The sequence below is a fragment of the Oryx dammah genome, unplaced genomic scaffold, assembly GCF_014754425.2.
Source record: "Oryx dammah isolate SB20612 unplaced genomic scaffold, SCBI_Odam_1.1 HiC_scaffold_5, whole genome shotgun sequence".
Taxonomy (NCBI): domain Eukaryota; kingdom Metazoa; phylum Chordata; class Mammalia; order Artiodactyla; family Bovidae; genus Oryx; species Oryx dammah.
In genome coordinates this window covers 40,773,232-40,794,069 of record NW_024070189.1, presented here as the reverse complement: position 1 = coordinate 40,794,069, position 20,838 = coordinate 40,773,232, and the positions used below count along the sequence as shown (strand labels likewise).

Below are 20,838 nucleotides of genomic sequence, written 5' to 3'. Positions count from 1 at the left end.
AGTAAATATGTGACTTTGATGAGAGATGAAATTAGGAATTGTTCACTAGAGCAAACTTTGCTTGCCCACAGGGATTAAACCTATGGCTTTGGCCTTCAGTTCAGCTCAGTTCAGTTGCTCAGTCGTGTCCGACTCTTTGTAACCCCATGAATCACAGCACGTCAAGCTTCCCTGTCCATCACCAACTCCTGGAGTTTACTCCAACTCATGTCAATATAGTATTGTTGCAGCTATTCCTTAGCTTAATTCACATAAAATATATTTGGTCAAAATTAAATCTACTGTTTTTCATTGTACAAAAAGAAAATGTTGATGTTTGTTGAGTATGATTAGTAGGATACATCTAAAAACTGTCTGACCACCCAGGTGGCAACTATGTGAAATAATCCTGTTATTACTTTGTGTCTTCCTCCCTACTATGGCAGAAATCATTCATTAATCCTGGCATTCTTTCTCAGAGAATTTGCAGCACACAGGTTTTTTTTTTTTTTGGTTAGCAGTTGTCCTCAGTAAACTCAGCTTTTCTTTTCTTTAGTATAGGGAATTCCTCCACCAGTAATGGGAAGTTGAGTTGACTTCTTAGGCTAGTCTTAGGCAATTGCTGCATTCCTTTTACCTGGTTCCATTAGGTCAACGGTATTCCAGTTGTTTTTGCAGCTCAAATGCTTTGGGCAACTTTTGAATTTGTACTAGAAGAAAGTATATTTGGTTAAAATTGTTAGTTGCTCAGTAATGTCTGACTTTTTGCACCCCATGGAGTATAGCCCACCAGGCTCTTCTGTCTCTGGAATTCTCTGGGCAAGAATACTTGAGTGGGTAGCCATTTCCTTCTCCAGGGGATCTTCCCAACTCAGGGATTAAACCTACATCTCCTGCATTGCAGGCAGATGCTTTACCGTCTGAGCCACCAGGGAAGCCCATATTTGGTTAAAGGTTATCCTTATTAACTCTAGTCCATCCCCACATGAGGATTGAAGTGGAATCAATGAAAGGGGGGGGGCTTCAGTGTAAAATGACTTAATTGCAAGGATTTGAACATTTCTGTAGGATCTCTTGATCCCACTTTCTACAATGAAGACTTTAGACCTTTTGGTGTTCCCTAGGTGCAGCTGAATATGTGTCCACTATACTTAAAGCCCTGATTTGTAGGGCACTCTACTTCAGACTCACCCAATCTGACTGTCATCCTATGAAATCAATTCTTTTACTGCTAGTTCGCCCCTTAGTGTCTTTCTTTCTTTTACCCTTTGGTTTCTTTCTTCTCTGAGAGAATAGATACCAGGAATGCTAGCTAGTTTGAAAGGGTGAAGTCCATGGAGAGATTCCATTTTAGGGTTGTTGAACTGAGATCAAGTGGTAATGGGATGTCCAAGTAGGAAAGAAATGCAGATTTGGAGTTTAGGATAAAGGTCCATATTAGAGATAGTAAATGTAGGAGGCATTTGCACAGAGGTGACTGTTTTAAGAGGCTATGGTAGATTGAAATCACCTTCACAGGTGGAAATGTACACAGACAGAGGCCTGCAGCTGGACCTTGGGGGAACTCACATTTGAGAGTTAGAGGAAAAATGGGGGAGGTTGAGAAAGATTGATGAGGAGAAAAACTGCATTGGCACATTGGGACCCTTCCTGGTTCCTGCTTGGCCATCAAAACTTTGCATCCACTGCCCTTAGAACAGTGCTGTTGTTTGGTCACTGAGTCATGTCCGACTCTGCGATGACATGGACTGTAGCCCACCAGGCTCCTCTGTCCCTGGGATTTCCCAGGCAAGAATATTGGAGTGGGTTGCCACTTCCTTCTCCAGGGGATCTTCCTGACCCAGGGATAGAACCCACATCTCTGCATTGGCAGGTGAATTTTTTACCACTGAGTCATCAGCAAAGACCTGCCTTAGGACTGGCACATAACTGGTGCTTAATAAACTTCTGTTGAATGGCCGAATCTAAAAGACATTTTCTAGGAGAAACCTAGGGTCAACAGTTTCCAGTGTTGAAGCAGGCGTGAAATGAATGAGGAAATGTTTCACTGAAGAAAGGATTTTAGATTTGGGGATTAGACAACTGTAGACTTTATAGTATGAAGATTATTAATTCTTGTCACCTCCCATCTTAGATTATGGGAACCTGTAAAGGGTAGATAATAAGAGTTAATTCCTTGGATTAATGTGAGGATTCAGTGATATAACCTGTGAACGGTGTTAAATACTTAGCTCAGCTCCTCATTCATTCACTAAACTAATATTTAGTGTGTTTGTTATGGAGGTATAGTTGGTATGGTCTGTGGATAGATCAATGAATAAAACAGATAGTTTGTGCTTTCATGGACCTTATAGTCAACTTGGAGTGGGCACAGGTAGTAAGAAAAACATCTGAGAGTGACAGGTGCTGTGCATTAATTAAAGGATGATCTTATAGTGAGGGGATGGCTACTTTAGATAAGTTGGACAGATAGATTGGACTCTGAGGAAGTGACATAAGCTAAGAGCTGAAAGACAAGGAGAACTGATATTGATCATCATGATGATTCTCTTCTTCCTCTTTTTACTTCTGATTCTCTCTCTTGTCACTTCAACTGTTTACCTGCCTCACACACCATCCTGTCCCATCACATCACTTTTGTGTTCAAAACCCTTCCATGCCTCCTGAATGACTTTGCAAGTTGTTATCTGGACTCAGCCTGCAGAGAAAAGTGCTGCTCCCGCATTACAAGCTGGCTGGCAGCTCCACATGGTGCTGTAGAAAAGGCATCCTTGCCCGAGGCAAAGGCATTTACACCTTCCAGGGACACATATGATTAGAGACAGAGGAGATGCAGACGCAGACAGAGAGGAGGGGGTGAATAGGAGGCTAACAGGAACTTAATCTGTTAGAAGAGGAAAGGCCTTTGAAAAGTGAATTAACGATATTTATAGCTGCATCAGGTAAGTAGCTGGCAAGAGCTCGCTGATAATGAGGCCAAGGTTGAATTCCCATATGGACCAGAGAGCTTCATGTGGAGAAACTATGCTACTCACTCTCTGGCTATGAGACTTGGGCAAACACTCAGAACCTCAGGTCCCCAGTCTAAAAGGGGACATGCATCCCACCTGCCTGCCCCCTATGTTGTAAGGAACAAATGAGAATGGATAAAGTACTTTCTAAAATAATACATTTAAAATATGATCTATTATTGTTACTGGTTGCATTATTTTCATGGCTGTAGGTACCCTTCTCTCCTACTTCTTCTGCAGCATTATCAGCCAGCTATTTCTCATAGTGGAGACTCAACTGTACTATGAATGCTTCTTATAAATCAATCAGTAATAGCCCTTCTTCAAGAGGCCCATTATATTGACCCTGACAGGAAGATTATTCTCATAGAAAGAATACAACATATATTTTCAAGTGCTGGTGCTTGGGTGTATTCTACCACTTGTTTTGGTGAAATCTTTCTCTTATTTTAATGTTATACTCAGTTATAGTGCTCCTAACCACTGATCACTAGTGTGGATTTCCTGTGTCCTCCTCATGATTAAATCCTAGGCTGAGTCACCTCTGATCTTTTATTCGCCTAATCTTCAGAGAACTAGTAATTAGGCCATTTAGTATCACTACCCAGTGATGATGACTATATGGCACAAGCACAGATACCTCCTCTCCAACTAAGCCCGTTGTGGATGCTTCTAATTGATAACTGCACTATCTCCTATTGATGCAGCTTCACAGCTCTGTCTAATTTGGTGACCACTGGTCATTTGAAATGTGACTAGTCCAACTTAACCTAGTCTGTATGGGTAAATTTCATACCAGATCACAAAGACCTAGCACAAAAGAAAAAAATGTAAAATATCTCAATTTTTATATTGTTCTTTTATATATTATATTTAATTTTACAAGTTGAAATGAGAATATTTTGCATGTATTGGGTTAAATAAAATGTTATTAAAATTAATCTTACCTGTTACTTTTAACTTTTTTTAAGTGGTTATAAATGTAAAATTGTATATGTGGCTCACATGTGTGACTTGTGTTTTGTTATTACCTGCCTTCAAATCATTCTTAAGACAGTTCTTTAGGCAATCAGTTACCAATAAACCAAAATTAAAGCAGTCCTATTTTATGGAAGTGGAAAAGAGATCAACACATTTTGAGTTTTAAATCTTAGAATGAAAATAAGAACCTTTGAGCGTATCTAGTTTAGTGGTTCCCAAACACGTCTGTGCTTTAGAAAATCTTGAGATCTTAAATTGTAAAATGATAGATTTGTAGGTTCTACTCCTGAAGATTCTGGTTTAGTTGGTCTGGTTTGGGGCCCCAGATTGTGTTTTTAATACGCAGCCCTGGAGATCCTCTGATGAGCAGCTTGGTCTGAGAACCCCTGAGCTAGAACTTTTTAACATTTTGATGAAGTGACTTGCCCAGTGTGACAAATTGTTATTGGCAGAGCTAAGACCAGAACACGTGTTCCTCGCGGATTATGTTTTGTATCACAGATCCCTAGGGTATTTGTACTACTGCAACCTAAATGTCTTTCTCAGAACTCGGGTTAGAATGAGGAACTTGGGCTGCATCTCAGCCCGCAAGAGTACTTCTTTTGCTTCCTTATTTGGAGAAAACCCGGTTTGGCTCAGCAACCCCCTCTGCTGTCAATAATTCCTAGCGCAGCTTGGCACAGCTGGCTTTGGGGAAGGGAGTAGGGAGGGAAGACAACACAGAAGGATATAGCAGAAAGGACAGTGCAGTGAGGAAATTATTTGCAGTCAGGCAGTGGTCAAGAGGAAACATCGCAGTTTAAACTTGTAGAGCCAAGCCGGCCTGTAGAGGTTGTTTACCTGACTGTCTCCTGTCAGGAGGAGAGAATATGGACAAATCATTTCATCTCTCTGGGCCTCAGTTTCTTCCTCTGAACAGAGCAAAAGGACATGCTCTGCTTCCTCTCCCTCATTGGAGACTATTTGAAGGGTCTAACAAAATAATGGGAATGCTGTTGCTAATGCTTTGGTCCAAAGACACACCACTAGTTAGAGATGGAGCCAGACTTTGAACCCTGGTCTCCCAGTTAGTTAATTGAGGTGTCTTATACAATTTCATCTAACAAGGGAGAGATGTGTTCAGCTGCTTCCAGAGTGGTATAGGGGCAGGAAAAATGTACAAGCGAGGTTGAGGCTGGTCTTAGGCCTAGATGAATTGAAGCCAGGTTGCTACCCTCTTCTTTATATATCACTCATCATTTATTCAGCTTGTATTTATTGAGCACCTCTTATGTGATTGAATCCATGCAAGATATGGTGATACCAAGTCAAATCAGATATGGTCCTTGTTATGACTATGGTTCTTGCTTTGTATCCCTGAGTATTTCCTTTGTTAGATATATTCTCAACTAGCTGTCATAATATACAAGTAACGTGGCTGGGTGAAATAATAATAACTGTCATTTATGGGGAGTTATATGCCATGCATAGTGCTAGGCATTTTCCACTAACCACCTCAGAGCACAGAAGAAGTAGATCTAGAGACATTTAGAAAACTTTTCAAGGTAACGTGGAGTAGGTGGTAAAGCTGGGTTCATGTGCACTCTTTAAACCACAGTGCTGTACTGCCCTAAAAACACTTCCTTTTGGTAAAAGCATTAGGTAGTTATCAGGCCCCAGGCAAAATGTATGTTCATCCAAATGTTAAAACCTAAAATATTTGAAATATGTTTAAATAAATTGTAATACAATATTTTTGAAGAATGCTTAATGATCTGGAAAAAGACCATTGATAAAATGCTACTTCATAATAGATATAAATCTGTTTGATACTAATTTTGTGAAACACCTATTCATATCCATAAATACAGAAAAAAAGGATGGAGAGCAGCTCACACTTGTTTTCAGTATTGCTGTTGGGCAGGCAGTAGTGTTTTGGGAGAGTCTTATTTTCTTTGAACTTTGTGAATCTTTCATACTTTCTATAATATTTAAAACTTTTCTCCCTAACATTTTATTGTAACGATTTCCAAATCTACAGAAAAATTGGAAGGATTTTACAATGAATATTCATATACTCACCACCTAGATTCTACAATGAATGTTTTACTACACTTGCTTTATCACATGTCTATCCAGTCTTTTATTTAATCCATCTTATTTTTTGATGCATTTCAGGGTAAGTTGTTGACATAGGTACACTTCTTCTCAAGTACTAAAATTCAATATTTATTTGTGTATTTTTTCTTATAAAATTCACTTACAATGAAATACACAAATCTAACAGCATTCAGTGAGGTCTGACAAATGTATTCACTCAACACATCCTTATCGAGATATGTAACACTGTCATCACCCCAGAGAGTTCACTCATTCCTAGTCAATCTGTCCTCAAAGCAACTGCTGTTCTAATTCTTTCCAGCAGAGATTAACTTTGCTTGTTACAGAACTTCATGTAAATGGGATTGTATAGTATAGTATATAGTCTTTGTAGGGTTTCTTTTATGTAATATAATGTTTTTGAAGTCTGCCCAGTGAGTTGCTTGTATCAGTACTTGGTTTCTGTTGCTGGGGATGGTATGACTACACCATGGTTTGTATTTCTAGTCCCCTATTGATGGACACCTGAGCTAGCCCGTTTTGGGCTGTTATAAATAAAGCTGTTATGGGTATTCTTTCTGTGTGTGTGTGGAGATATTTTTGTCTTGGGTAAATATCTGGGTGTGGGATTTCTGGGTCATAGGGTAGGTGAATGTTTAGTTTTCTAAGAGACTGCCACAGATTTCCCTAAAGTGGCTATACTATTTTGTATTCTTGTTGACTATGTCAGCAAACTCTAGTTGCTCCATATCCTCGCCTATATTTTATTCTGAAGTGTATCTCATTTGTGTCAGTCTATTCTGAAGGGTATGTAAGGGTATCTCATTGTGGACTACATATTTTTATAATCATAAAATAGCAAGTTTTATTTAAAAATAAATAAAACTGAAATAATGTCAAGAAAAAGAAAAAGTACTGGAAGTAAATTTAATAAAGTTAATTGTGCTCTTCTCTAGGTGGATTATGAATGGGTTTCTTTCTTGTACTATTTACTTTAGTTTCTAAGTTATCCAAAATAAGCTCTTATTAAGAATAAACATGTGTTTTTTGTTAAAAGAAAATATCCATGAGAGTTAATACATTGATCTAAGGGAATTCAGATATATTTTAGTTGTCAATGATTTAATTGATATGTGATAGCTTAAAAAGAGATATACATAAATATGGCCTATATTTGGGCCTTACCTGTAAATACTCCATGACATTGAGCAAGCTGCCCCTTCTGTCTTTGGTTTCTTCCTCTTTTTTTAATAAGTGGATTGGAATAGATGCTAAGTCCTCCAACGGTTAGAGAGAAAATGCAATAGTGGTAGGCGTTGTAGGAAATGAGAGCTAGGATAAGTAAACTTTGATAGGGAACAGAGGCTCGATACTTAGGGGATCAAGCTGAGTGAAAGCCTTTTGTCATGTGATTCATAGAAGAGGTCCAAGCCCACAGGGAGACTGCAGGGTGAAGTCAGGATGTGAGTTTGAGAGTCAGATGGTTCTAGATTCAAATCTAGACACAGAACTTTTCTTGATCTTTGATCTTAGGTGGGTGCTTCCTGAATCTCAGTTTTCTGCATCTACTAAGTGACGATACTAATCTTTATCCTGTTCACTGTGTGTGTGTGTGTGTCTATTTTATATTGGATAATATTTACAGAGGGCTTCCCAAGTGGATCAGTGGTAAAGAATCTGCCTACCAGTGCAGGAGATGCAAGAGACGTGGGTTCAATCCCCGAGTCACGAAAGCTCCCTGGAGAAGGGCATGGCAACCCACTCCAGTATTCTTACCTGAAAGATCCCATGGACAGAGGAGCCTGATGGGCTACAGTCCATGGTGTTGCAGAGTTGGAGACGACTGAATGACTATGTGCACATACAGTATTTACAGATGTAGTCATTTACAGAAGTACTTGCAACAGATTTTTGCCTTGGAATTTGTAGACAAGTGATAAAACTGGGAAAGAGGGACGTGAAATAGAGGGAAATAAAAGGGGACCACAGATAAATTTAGAAAGGAAGATTGTGAAGATTTAGAGTAATGCCAGAGATGATCTAATCAAACCCCCATTGTAGAGGAGGAAAGTGAGGTCTAGAATTGATTTCCCCATGGATACGGTGGCAGGGTGAGTGGGGAAAACCCATGTGGTTTATTTTCTGACTTACAATAACTTCACAACTTGACCCTAGCCTGGTGTCAGTTGGATGAAGTGGAATATTCCTTGCACACCCCACTAGGGCCACTTAGCTTGGGGGATTTCAAATGCTGTCACCAGCAGGGGAACAGAAACAAGCACTCCAGGAGTCTTGCCAGTGGAAGACCGAACTCTTCAACTCTAAATTTTACAAGCTCAAGCAAAAGCCATGCTGTCGATCAGCTTAGCTCAGACCTGGAACAGTTTGTTGCTTTTGACTCTGATTCTTTCTGAGCTCATGCACCAACTTCCCTGGGAAGTACATATAGCCCAACTAGGGGATTATCTGTGTATTAATTTCACCCATGAGAAATTTCCTCCTTTGTCCTGTATTGTAGGCTAGACACTTAGTATCTGACAACTATATTGTTTTCTGTCACTTTCAAAGGAGAGCAGATGTCCTTGCCATACTGATTTGCCCCAGTCAGTTTCTTTCAGGTTGTTTACCACTGTTCGTGTGGCATTACCCTGTTTCTCTGCATAATTTCAGAGAAAAGGATTTCTTTTCAGAAAGCTAAAAATTAAGAGTTTAGAATCCCTCTCTTCAAATCTTCAGTCTTTTGGTCTGTAGAAGGAATTCAGGAAATCTCTTGGGTGGTGTTACTGGTTGAGAGAAGATAAAAGAAAAATCAAGATCCAGCTTGAATTTTCTCGTGCTCCTTAACCTGAATCTCTATAAAAAGTCTTTTCTCCTTGCATACCACATTCCTCCTGACTTTGCAAAGGGGTGCTCTCTGCCCTGGAGATCTTGAGGCAGGAAATAACATTAAGCTATCCAAAGAAAGGCTGTTTTCACAAGAGAATTTTTACTCCAGCCTCATTTAAAAATAATGAACCTCTTGTGAGCAAATCTCTTAGGAACCATATAGCCTAATTTTCTAAGATGTTGGATGGTGGTTAGAGGATTGAGAGGGCCATGGGAAGCTATGAAGACTGACTTTAGATTTTCATCTTTGCTTAAGTATCTCTTATGATCAGGGTTAGCTTTACCCTGGAAGGAATAATTTCTGTGAAGCTCCTCCAAACCAAGGCATAGAAAGCACAAAAGAAATGTTGATGCATTCTTGTGCTTTCCAACCCAAATGTATTTCATAGAATCCTTGCTGCTATAAAGAAATTCTTTGAAAGCAAAATGTAAGAGAGCATTGTTCATGGAAATGTCCTTTCTTCCCTTGGCTAAGGGCTCCTTGTTCTTTTGCTTTCCTCACTGCCACTCTGGCTTGCTTTGTTTATATGACAAAGTCAATATTGTACTCCACTTACTGACATTGACTAAAGTAGGGAAGATGGAGTCATGGCCCCAAAGGTAATGTGGTGGAATAGAAAGGCCTGGAACTCAGTCTGGTGTCATCAATTTGGTTTGGGTAATGACGTCTCAGACTTCAGTCTCATCCAGTCATATCTGAGAAATAGATTTTACATGTTATAATGCACATGAGACATTTGGTACAGGTCCAGGCAACAGAGTAAGCACCCAGTAAATTCTTGCTAAAGTTGGCATGAAAGTTTGTTTGCCATAATGCTTTCTTCCTTAACAGGGGTGTGTGGCGGGGGACTGGAATCCTCCAAGAGCATGAGAGACATGGCTGCTGAAAGGGGGGCAGGGTCCAGGAAGAACTGCTCAATAATTGTTGAAGAAATATATCAGCTGGTTCTTTTCCTGGGAGCTGACTCTATAGCTGTGGCCCAGTATGTGATGTAGAAGAAACACGAGAGACTTTGATTAAGACATATTTGGGCTCTGGATTCTAGTCTATTGATTTGAGTTGTGTAATATTGTGTGTTGTTCAGTCACCAAGTTGTGTCTGACTCTTTGCAACCCCATGAATTGCATTATGCCAGGCTTCCCTGTCCTTCACTATCTCCCAGGGTTTGCTCAAACTCACGTGCATTGAGTCAGTGATGCCATCCAACCATCTCATCCTCTGTCATCCCCTTCTCTTGCCCTCATTCTTTTCCAGAAGCAGGGTCTTTTCCAATGAGTCAGTTCTTGTTACTTAAAAATACCTCTCTTCCAGGTTTAGTAGAGTGACCCAAATTTTCTGTGCTCTTCCCTGTCTTCTACTTTTGATGCTGGGAAAACTAGATTAAAGCACTGGAAATGACTCCATTCTTGGTGTGAAACCAGCCCTGAAGAAGCAATTAAGGCAACCCGAAGGTGTTGGCAGAAGTGTAATAAACCTTATGGGAGTGTTATTTGGGGTTGCTAACCTTCCTCACAATTGGACTCTTTCTATTCACAGATTAGCACCAATAATAAGCTTCATTGAAAAGAACGGCTCTAATTGGTTCCTAGTTGTTGCTTTGGGACAAAAATTGAGAATGATCTGTTTGAGTCTGTGTCTACAGTTTCCCCAAGTGAACTGATAAATAAGTGAAAGATTCACTCCACATCCTGACTGTTGAGTCTGTGGAAAGCCCGCCCAAGCAGTCTGGCTGGATTTCCTCTGTGAACCCATAGAGTATCTTGGCACCATGTGGACGCTTGCTTTGTGTGTGGATGTGTGCATGTCTGCTTGTATGTGTGTTAGAATGTGTTTTAGAGAGTGTTTAAAACCATGATGCAGACAAATGAGGACACTTAGAAAGATTAACCAACCAAAGGCTCAAGTAGACATTTGATTGCTTGACTGCTGTCTTCTGTATTAGTTTAACTTAAAAAGCATAATGAAAACATTTTGGCTTAATGAACATAACCTGTGATAAATTGTAGTGCTTTAGGAGGCAAATAAATTAATGGAAAGAAGATTCAGCCCTAAGACCGAGGATGCTGTTTCCTGTTTAGTTGCTAAGTCATGCCCGACTCTTTGCTGTAGCCTGCCAAGCTCCTCTGTTCATGGGACTTTCCAGGCAGTAACACTGGAGTGGGTTGTCAATTTCTTCTTCAGGGGGGTCTTCCCAACCCAGGGCTTGAACTCACATCTCCTGCATTGGCAGGCTGATTCCACACCTTTCTCTTATGGGAATTGCAATAAGAAGGATATTTATTTAAGTCAGATGTTATGGTTTTGGTCAAGGGCTATGGTATAACTTTTTTCTCGACTTTATATTCTTTGAATTAAGTCTATATTCTTTTATTGTGGTTTTATATGCATATTAATATTTATGTAAAATGCAACATTTACAATTTTTAAATTGTTTGTTGGTATTAAGTACATTCGTAGTGTTGTACAGCCATCCACCACCATCCACCTCCAGAACTCTTTCATTTTCTCAAGCAGAAACTTGGTACCCATTTAATCCTTTATTTGTAAGAGACAGCAAATTACAAATTTTGGAACCACCCATACCTTATTTACATGAGAACTTATCACAGAAGTGGCACATCACTTGCTCAGTTATTAAATAGATGTTGGGCTTCCCTGGTGGCTCAGAGGTTAAAGCGTCTGCCTCCAATGCGGGAGACCTGAGTTCTATCCATGGGTCGGGAAGATCCGCTGGAGAAGGAAATGGTAACCCACTCCAGTATTCTTGCCTGGAGAATCCCATGGATGGAAAAGCCTGGTAGGCTACAGTCCATGGGGTTGCAAAGAGTCAGACACGACTGAGCAACTTCACTTTCACTTTAAATAGATGTTGACTGAGTACTGATGATAAGCCAGTAGTGTACTGAGGATGGTGTTGAACAAACCAGATGAAGCCTTGCTCTCATATCTTACAATCTGCTTTGTTATTGTGACTGTGGGAGCCAGAATAATGCCCTGCCCCTCAAAGATGTCCGTGTCCTAATTTCTGGAATCTGTGACTGTGTTACTCTTCATGGCAGAATGGGATTTTGAGGAGTGATTAAATTAAAAATATACAAGCAACTCCTGTATCTCAAGTCCAGAAAAATAAACGACCCAATCAAAAAATGGGCCAAAGAACTAAACAGACATTTCTCCAAACAAGACATACAGATGGCTAACAAACACATGAAAAGATGCTCAACATCACTCATTATCAGAGAAATGCAAATAAAACCACAATGAGATACCATTTCACGCCAATCAGAATGGCTGCTATCCAAAAGGCTACAAGCAATAAATGCTGGAGAGGGTGTGGAGAAAAGGGAACCCTCTTACACTGTTGGTGGGAATGCAAACTAGTACAGCCACTATGGAGAACAGTGTGGAGATTCCTTAAACAACTGGAAATAAAACTGCTATACGACCTAGCAATCCCACTGTTGGGCATACACACTGAGAAAACCAGAAATGAAAGAGACACGTGTACCCCAATGTTCATCACAGCACTGTTTACAGTAGCTAGGACATGGAAGCAACCTAGATGTCCATCAGCAGATGAATGGATAAGAAAGCTGTGGTACATATACACAATGCAGTATTACTCAGCCATTAAAAAGAATACATTTGAATCAGTTCTAATGAGGTGGATGAAACTGGAGCCTATTATACAGAGTGAAGTAAGCAAGAAAGAAAAACATCAATACAGTATGCTAACGCATATATATAGAATTTTAAAAGATGGTAATGATAACCCTGTATGCGAGACAGCAAAAGAGACACAGATGTATAGAACAGTCTTTTGGACTCTGTGGGAGAGGGCGAGGGTGGGATGATTTGGGAGAATGCCATTGAAACATGTATATTATCATATGTGAAACGAATCACTGGTCCAGGTTCAATGCCTGATACAGGATGCTCAGGGCTGGTGCACTGGGATGACCCAGAGGGATGGGATGGGGAGGGAGGTGGGAGGGGGTTTCAGGATGGGGAACATGTACACACCCGTGGCAGATTCATGTCGATGTATGGCAAAACCAATACAATATTGTAAAGTAATTAGCCTCCAATTAAAATAAATAAATTTATATTAAAAAAAAAAGATCTTGATGGGGTGGGGGGGGAAGAGGGGGGAGAGATTATCTTGGATTAAGGTAAATAACCTGCCTGACAGTGCAAGAGATGCAGGTTCGATTCCTGGGTTGGGGAGATGCCCTGGAGAAGGAAATGGCAACCCACTTCAGTATTCTTGCCTGGAAAATCCGATGGACAGAGGAGACTGGTGGGCTACAGTCCATGGGGTCACAAAGAGTCAGACAGGACTGAGTGACTGAGCATGCACATATGTACATACGTACATTCATACAATTACGAGCATCCTTATGAGAGAAAAAGGGAGACAGGAGGGTCAAAAAAGGAAATGATACAACAGAATACAGTGATGGGAAAGGGGCATGAGCCAGGGAAGATGGGCAGCCTCTAGAAGCTGGAAAAGGCAAGAAATGGATTTGCCCCTAGAGTCTCCAGAAGGAACATAGCCTTCTTGACACCTTGACTTTAGCCTGTAAGACTCATTCTGGATTTCTGATCTTTAGAACTGTAAGATACTAAATGTGGATGGTTTAAGGGCATTAACTTTGTGGTAATTTTTTATAGCAGCAATAGAAAACTAATACACTTGTCTTTTTATTTAGTCAGTTTTAAGTTAAGGACTTTCTTTACTGTGAGTTTTGCTTGGTTGGTTCAGGCAAGCGTGAAGTTTTTTCATAACACAAAATTACGTTTGCTCTAGAAGCCCTCCCTGCCTCATGTCATCAAGCCTGTGCCCAGACTTAGACTGTAATTTATATTTAATTCACTATGATTAATCCACCATATTTCATTAATTCATCATTCTTTAAACCATCATAATTCATTCATTAATTCTTACCCCCTGGCACCATGCTGGGTATACTTAATGTCTAACACTCAATTTAGGAGACATCTTCTACTTGGTTTGGGTTCTTTCTCAAACAGGGCAATTTGCAGTAGTGGTGGTCATTCTGTTACCTGGTAAATTTGCATATGTGTAACTACTTTGTCTACAGTAAAAATGATTACTACCAAATGATGGTAGTATAGTCACATGTACTCTGTACTAAACTATAAGATACATGATTTTTCTGAGACTCAGATAAATGTCATAAATGTCCTAAACAGGAGTCTTTCTTACATTAAAAAGGAAGCCTTTGATAGTCCTAAACTCTCAATGTTTACCTCTTCCTGTGCTTTTTAGAAACAGTAATCCTTATCGTTTTTGCTGGACAGTTCTCTATTGAAAATGAGCAATGATGTTTTTCACTCTGTGGCCTCCCTCTCCATCTGCTGGGCAGAGAGTTCAGGGCTGAGTGGATAAAGGAGTAAATAGCTACTGGTCTTTGGAAGAAAAACACGTGAACTTGAGAATGGGAACTCCATGTTCTCTGTCTTCTTGACCTCCAACCAGAGAAGAACTGATTATCTTGTTTATCTGGTTTTTAGAGATCTTCATAAAAGTGGATCTCTTAAAAAATTCTGAGGCTAGTTTAACATATATATTTTGTGTTAAAAATAAAATCAAGGGAATGGAAAGTTGAACGTCTTTAAAATGGCATACAAAGCCCTCCATGACCTGACTGACCCTTTTTGCTACCTGTCCAGACTTACCTTTCATCATTTTACCTCTTAATGTTTCAACCACTCTGAATGTTTTCAGTTTCTCTAACATCCTGTCTCTCCAGGGTCTTGGCTGTACCTGACTCAGTCTGGACAGTGTTTTCTTTTCCCCCACCTTCCTCTGACCTTGGCCTTACTGAATTCTTCACAATGTTCAGCTTAGAGGCTGCTTCTGTGCATTAGCATTCCCTGACCCCACACCATTCTGAAGCGCAGCTCTTAGGCATTGTGTTATTGATACCCATTTACCTGTCTTTGTCCCCTATGAGACTATGAGCTCCAAGAAGGCATGTTTCATGAGGTCCTGTGTCTTTTTTATAGTTTTCACCACTATGCCTGGCACTTCCTTTAACAGACTGGCACTTTGCCCACAGGCCAAATCTACCTCAAGCAGCCTTTTATGTGCCACCATTTGTTTTAATTGCACAGTTGAACATGACCGAGCAAATGACCGACGGGTACCTGTAATCAAACAGTCCGGAGATTTTAAGCACTTCCATTCATTCCTGCAGCAGTCACTGAGCCTTGGCAATAAGTAATTTGAATTCTGGACAGTGAGTTTTTGAGCTGCTTCAATGGCTGCATTTTGAGAATGGCGGAAAAACTCCAACCCTTTGATAATTAGACTGAATCAGTTTTCATAATTCTACTTTATGCACTAGAATAGTTAGCAGGATTCATTATCAGCAGCCTGATGAGACAGCCTTCAGCTTCTGATATAGATTTTGTGAGTAATTTCAATTTGCAAACAAACTCTGAACAGCAGTGTTTCTTAGACAAGATAGTCTTATAGTTTCATTATAAATAATTTCAAAGTAGGTGCAGAACAAAGCATATAATTAGCATCTTGTCCGTGTATGTCTGATCCAGAGAAAGGACCGATGACTGCTGCAGTTGAAAGCAGCCACCAACAACCCCTGTAACCTAGGAAGCCTGTATTTGTTGAACTTGTAAATTGATCTTTTCTTTTGCTCTATATGTCTGGAACAGTGCCAGGATCTAAAAGACTCTTACAAATTAAGGGGAATGTATCTTTAAGAAATTCCCGGAAAAGACATTTGACTTATTATCTGACAGAACATCCTGGGCTTCTTTTGTAGTACTCACAAACTACTCCCTCTGACCCACAGTGTCTCTCTAACCCATAGTAGCCTGAATGGTCCATCAGGGCAGAGATCACTTTTGTCTTTACTACTGAATCCCCAGAACACAAAGTAGATGCTTTGTAAATATTTGTTGAACGAATAGATAAATGATATGTATGAATAAACTTCCATAGTGAGGTATTGGTATATGCACATTTTTTTTTAAATCTCTGGCAGCTCTACATAACTCTGTACTGAGTTAGAACTTCATAACTTATTTGAAAAATTCGCTTTGCATCCTATTTCAGTTACTATGAGTACGTAATAATCAACTCCCAAACTTATGCTTTTACTCCTCAACATCTAGTAGTAGTAGTGGTAGTGGTAGTTGCTCAGTTGTGTCTGACTCTTTGTGACCCAGTGGACTGTAGCCCTCCAGGCTCCTCTGCACATGGCATTCTCCAGGCAAGAACACTGAAGTGGACTGTCATTCCCATCTCCAGAGGTTCTGCCAGACCCAGGGATAGAACCTGAGTCTTCTGCATTGCAGGTGGATTCTTTACCGTTTGAGCTACAGGGATTTTAAATTCAACAACATCTAATTTGTTCACAAATCTGCAGTCTTAGGGCTTGGTGGAGAAAGCTCATTTCTGCTCTGCTTGCTGTGCGCTGGGTCAGCTTGGAGGCTGGAGAAGGGAATCATCTGACAGGTGCTCCTAGCCTGGGCTAGAGGTCTTACAGAGCTGCAGACTGGCCAACCAGTCCTCCGCAGACACCTTTCTCTAGCCCTTTGTGGTCTGTCTGTGTAACCTCTTCAGCACGGTGCCTTCAGGGTAACTTGACTTTGTATATGATGGCTCAGGTCTTCCTGGGTGGAACACTGATAAAGAATCTGCCTGCCAGTGTAGGAGATGCAAGAGACTGGGTCAGGAAGATCCTCTGGAGAAGGAAATGGCAACCCACTCCAGTATTCTTGCCTGGGAAGTCCCATGGACAGAGGAGCCTGGTGGGCTACCGTCCATGGGATCACAAAGAGTCAGACACAATTGACCACACACACACGCACATACACAGATGACATCTCAGAGGTCTAGAGATGCATGTACTAGGGACAGAGGAAAAACCAAGTCGATGGTGTATTGTTTTTTTGTGATCTGGTTATGAGTCTCATGGTGTCATGTCCACTGCATTCTATCCCTTTGAAGAAGTCATTAAGGCCAGCCTGTGATCAAGGGGAATTTGAATTTAGACACCACATTTCCTGGAAGAAGTGTCAACAAACTTGCAAAGATATTTCAAAGCCATTACTCAAGCAATCACTTTACTGGAAGTTTTGCAACATCAATTAAGTCCAGACTTAACACTTACTCTGAGTGAGACAGAAACTCCTGCAGAGAAGTAAAACTAGAATATCATCATCACTTCTTACATAAAAGGATAAAGATGAGGAGTTTGAATGTGGACCCTTCTTACTCCAATATAAGGCAAACTGTTATAAATCCTCCAAAGGCTAGACTTCTGGGATGCATTTCTGTTCTTTGAATGGGTGCAAGTGGGACTCTTATAAAGGGAGAGAAAGAGGGGGCAGCAGTCAATGTCATTGTAGACGTTAGTAGACACAAGCTTTTCTGTAGCCTCATTGCTTCCCTGCTCTGTCCCGGCTTGTCCCCCAAGGCTAGGCTTCAGGAAGGCTGCTTACTGACTTTCCCTTCATCTTCCAGTTGCCTTTTCCAGAACTTTTCTTTCCCAACTACTCCCACAATTGTGCAAAATATCATTTCTATAATAAATAATAAATTTGATATTCTGTAATAGTGATAGTGGTTCTGTTTCTAATTGAATACTAACCAATAGAGAAGAAACCAGCATCATATTATTTCATAAAAAATTCTTAGTTTTGACTAAATATAGCTTGAATAGTTTGTTATTTTCAACACTAAGCTTCAACTTTGTATAGATGACAGCTATAAACTAAGTGTAGGGGACCTATTAAAATCTAATGATATTTCTTGGAACACTTTGCATTGACCTCTATTAAAACATCACCCCCCAGAATGGATAGAGTACAGGTTAATAATATGCAGTACAACGTGTATTTTTCTTCTGCCAGTACAGGGGTTGGCAAACGTTTTCTGAAAGAGGCTAGGTAGTAAACATTCTAGACTTTGAGGGTCCCTGTTGCAAAGACTCAAATGTGCTGATAAGGTGTGAAAATACGTAGATAATACATGATTGATTGGGAGAGGATATATCTCAATGAAACTCTATTCACAAACACAGGCTGTGGGCAGAATTTGGCCTGTGGGTCTTAATTTGCCAGTAAGCGCTCAGAAGCCAGTTGACATTCCGTAAATATCGATCTGATAAAAGAAAAATGCCATGGAAATGATTTTCTGGAGGACCACAGAGGATGTAAAAGAAACAAGAAGTGACTTGCTTCCAGTATCACCTGTATAGCAGGAACAATATCAGAGAACCAAGAGGAGGAAAGAGAGGAAAAGGTTAATATTAAAGAAATTGAAATAAGTTTTTTTCCTGTGTGCTGGTAGGAAATATGTGTTGTAGGCAGTAATTTGTTTCATGAAGTGGGGTGCAGCACTTTTTACATATCCTAAAAATGTTACTCCTAGCTGAGGCTCCCCCTTGGCAAGCTTGACTAGGCTGATAGTACCAGTCATTTGAATGTATATGTGGGTATGGGGGCAGCAGTTGCTCCCTTTCTTAATATGGTTGGAGCTTCAAGGCTTATGCAGTCCAGGAAAATGGTGAAAGTTTCTGGCACTCAGTTTGAAGTGGTCACCATGGTGCCAAGCCCTACTGTGGGATTGTGGCTGAGGTTCCCAAGGTCACAGCAGGGGGGCCAACTCTTCCTCCTCCCCACCCTCAGGCCTGAGGAATTTCGTTTCTTACCCACAATGCACTAAAACAAGTGACCCCTCTCTGGTCTGGAACAATCTAAATAGTTGCAAATTAGTTGGCCCTAGAGATCAACTTGCCAACATCTGTTGGATCATAGACAAAGCAAGAGAGTTCCAGAAAAACATCTACTCCTGCTTTATTGAGTATGCCAAAGGCTTAGACTATGAGGATCACCACAAACTGTGGGAAAAAAGAGATGGGAATACCAGACCACCTTCCCTGCCTCCTGAGAAATCTGCATGTAGGTCAAGAAGCAACAGTCAGAACTGGACGTGGAACAATGGGCTGGTTCCAAATTGGGAAGGAAGTACGTCAAGGCTGTATATTGTCACCCTGCTTATTTAACTTATATGCAGAGTACATCATGAGAAACGCTGGACTGGATGAAGCACAAGCCGGAATCAAGATTGCTAGGATAGAGAGAACAAGACGGCAGAGGAGTAAGTGGACATGGAGTACATCTCTCTCCATGGATCCATCAGGAATACACCTTCAGGCACCGAAGTGCGTGCAGAACACCAGCTGAGAGCGGACAGGAGGACCTGACCAGTGGAAAAGAATACATAGAACAATGCAAAACTCGGTAGGATGAAGTAGGAACTAGGGGACAAAACCGGAGTGTTAGTAGGACTAGACCTGCCCTCGGCCAGTGATCCCCACATGGGGGCAATTGTCTGGGTCAGAGGAGAGACATTTAAGATTGAGAGTGAAACAGCTGATCTGTGGTAGCCTAAATGGAATGAGAATCAGACAATTTTTGCCGTAGCCAAGACATCCATACCCTGGACATACCCCGGACAGGGACCAAGGTCCCCTGGGAGGCGCAGTGGCTGGGAGCTGAAGTTTAGGGGCTGTGGAGCAATCCCAGGGTGAGGGCTGCTGTTGACTTCAGAGAGCCAGATTGAGGGGATGTGAGGGAAGAGAACGTGGTGAGAAATGCCTGTGGAGGAAAGCTGGGCACCCGTGGAAGCAAGGGGATACTGTTGAGTCATGCGTAGGGGGTGGAGCCATCACCATAGCCTCTCTTTCTCCGCACACCAGCATTGGCAGCTGAACAATAGGGAGCCTGGCCCATCAAATGCCTGATGCACTGAGCTACAGAGTAGGACCCCATCCAGGGGGGTCCCCTCTATGTGCCTGATGCGTGGAACAACAGAGAAGGATCCCAGGCAGGGGGAGCCCTCTAAGTGCCTGAATGGATGGAGCTGTGGAGAAGGACTGGCCAAAGAGGCCTTCTAATTGCCAGCTACAAGAGGCTCAAATAAAGACTCTGAAAGATATCAGAGTGTGGCCTGCCAGGCTTCTCTGACAGGGAGGGAGGTTCTCCAGGCAAGAATACTGGAGTGTATAGGCCAATACTGGTTGCCATACCCTTCTAGAGCACTATATTTCCTGCTGCCCTAGCCGCCAACTCTCCTGAGTACTTGCTGCAACCCAAACAGCTGTACAACCTCCACACCTGGCCCTCACAGGGGCAAACCCAAGTCCTCCAGGGCAGCCTCAGGAGCAAACCCCAGTGGACAACCCACATGCAGAGGTGGAAATAAAATCACAATTGAAACCCAAGGGCAGTGTGGCTAACGAAAGTAAAGTTGCTCAGTTGTGTCCAACTCTTTGCGATCCCATGGACCCCCATGGAGTAGCCTATCAGGCTCCTCCGTCCATGGGATTTTCCAGGCAAGAGTGCTGGAGTAGATTGCCATTTCCTTCTCCAGGTGATCTTCCCGACCCAGGAATCGAACTCAGGTCTCCTGCATTGCAGGCAGACGCTGTATTGTCTGAGCCACCGAAGAAGACCCCAAACCTTCCCATTAGCTGTACAAGCTGCAGATTAAATCCACACAATCAACTAAGCAGACTGTGTCTGGAATATATAAAAGGTCTTTGAGAGCTCCCACAAAAGAAAACACACTAGTTCCGATAGCTGTGGAAACTGGAGGTAAGAACACACAGGACCAGATTTGAATCTGAGCTGCCCCAACAGCAGGTCCAGAGATCAGCAGTGTTGGAGGGCAACCTAGGAAAGTGAAGTGGACTGTGACTCCCAGCAAGGGAAAGGACTCTGACAGCAGTGACTCAAGAAAAACATTTATTATTCTTATGTTTTGACTTGTTCTGTAGATTCTTTTGGATTTTTTTTCTTTCTTCTTTTCCTCCCCCTGCATTGTAGTTGTCGATTTTATTG

At 41.3% G+C, this 20,838-nt stretch overlaps 1 long non-coding RNA gene across 1 annotated transcript; it reads right to left on the bottom strand.

The window, feature by feature from the left end:
- Positions 1-796: 796 nt before the first annotated feature.
- LOC120864378 lies at positions 797-20,759 on the bottom strand. The gene is made up of 4 exons (XR_005721183.1): positions 20,605-20,759; positions 14,153-14,158; positions 10,145-10,147; positions 797-807 (listed from the first exon to the last, which is right to left on the bottom strand). It is a non-coding gene; the product is annotated as an uncharacterized LOC120864378 (long non-coding RNA).
- Between the last annotated feature and the right edge of the window lie 79 nt (positions 20,760-20,838).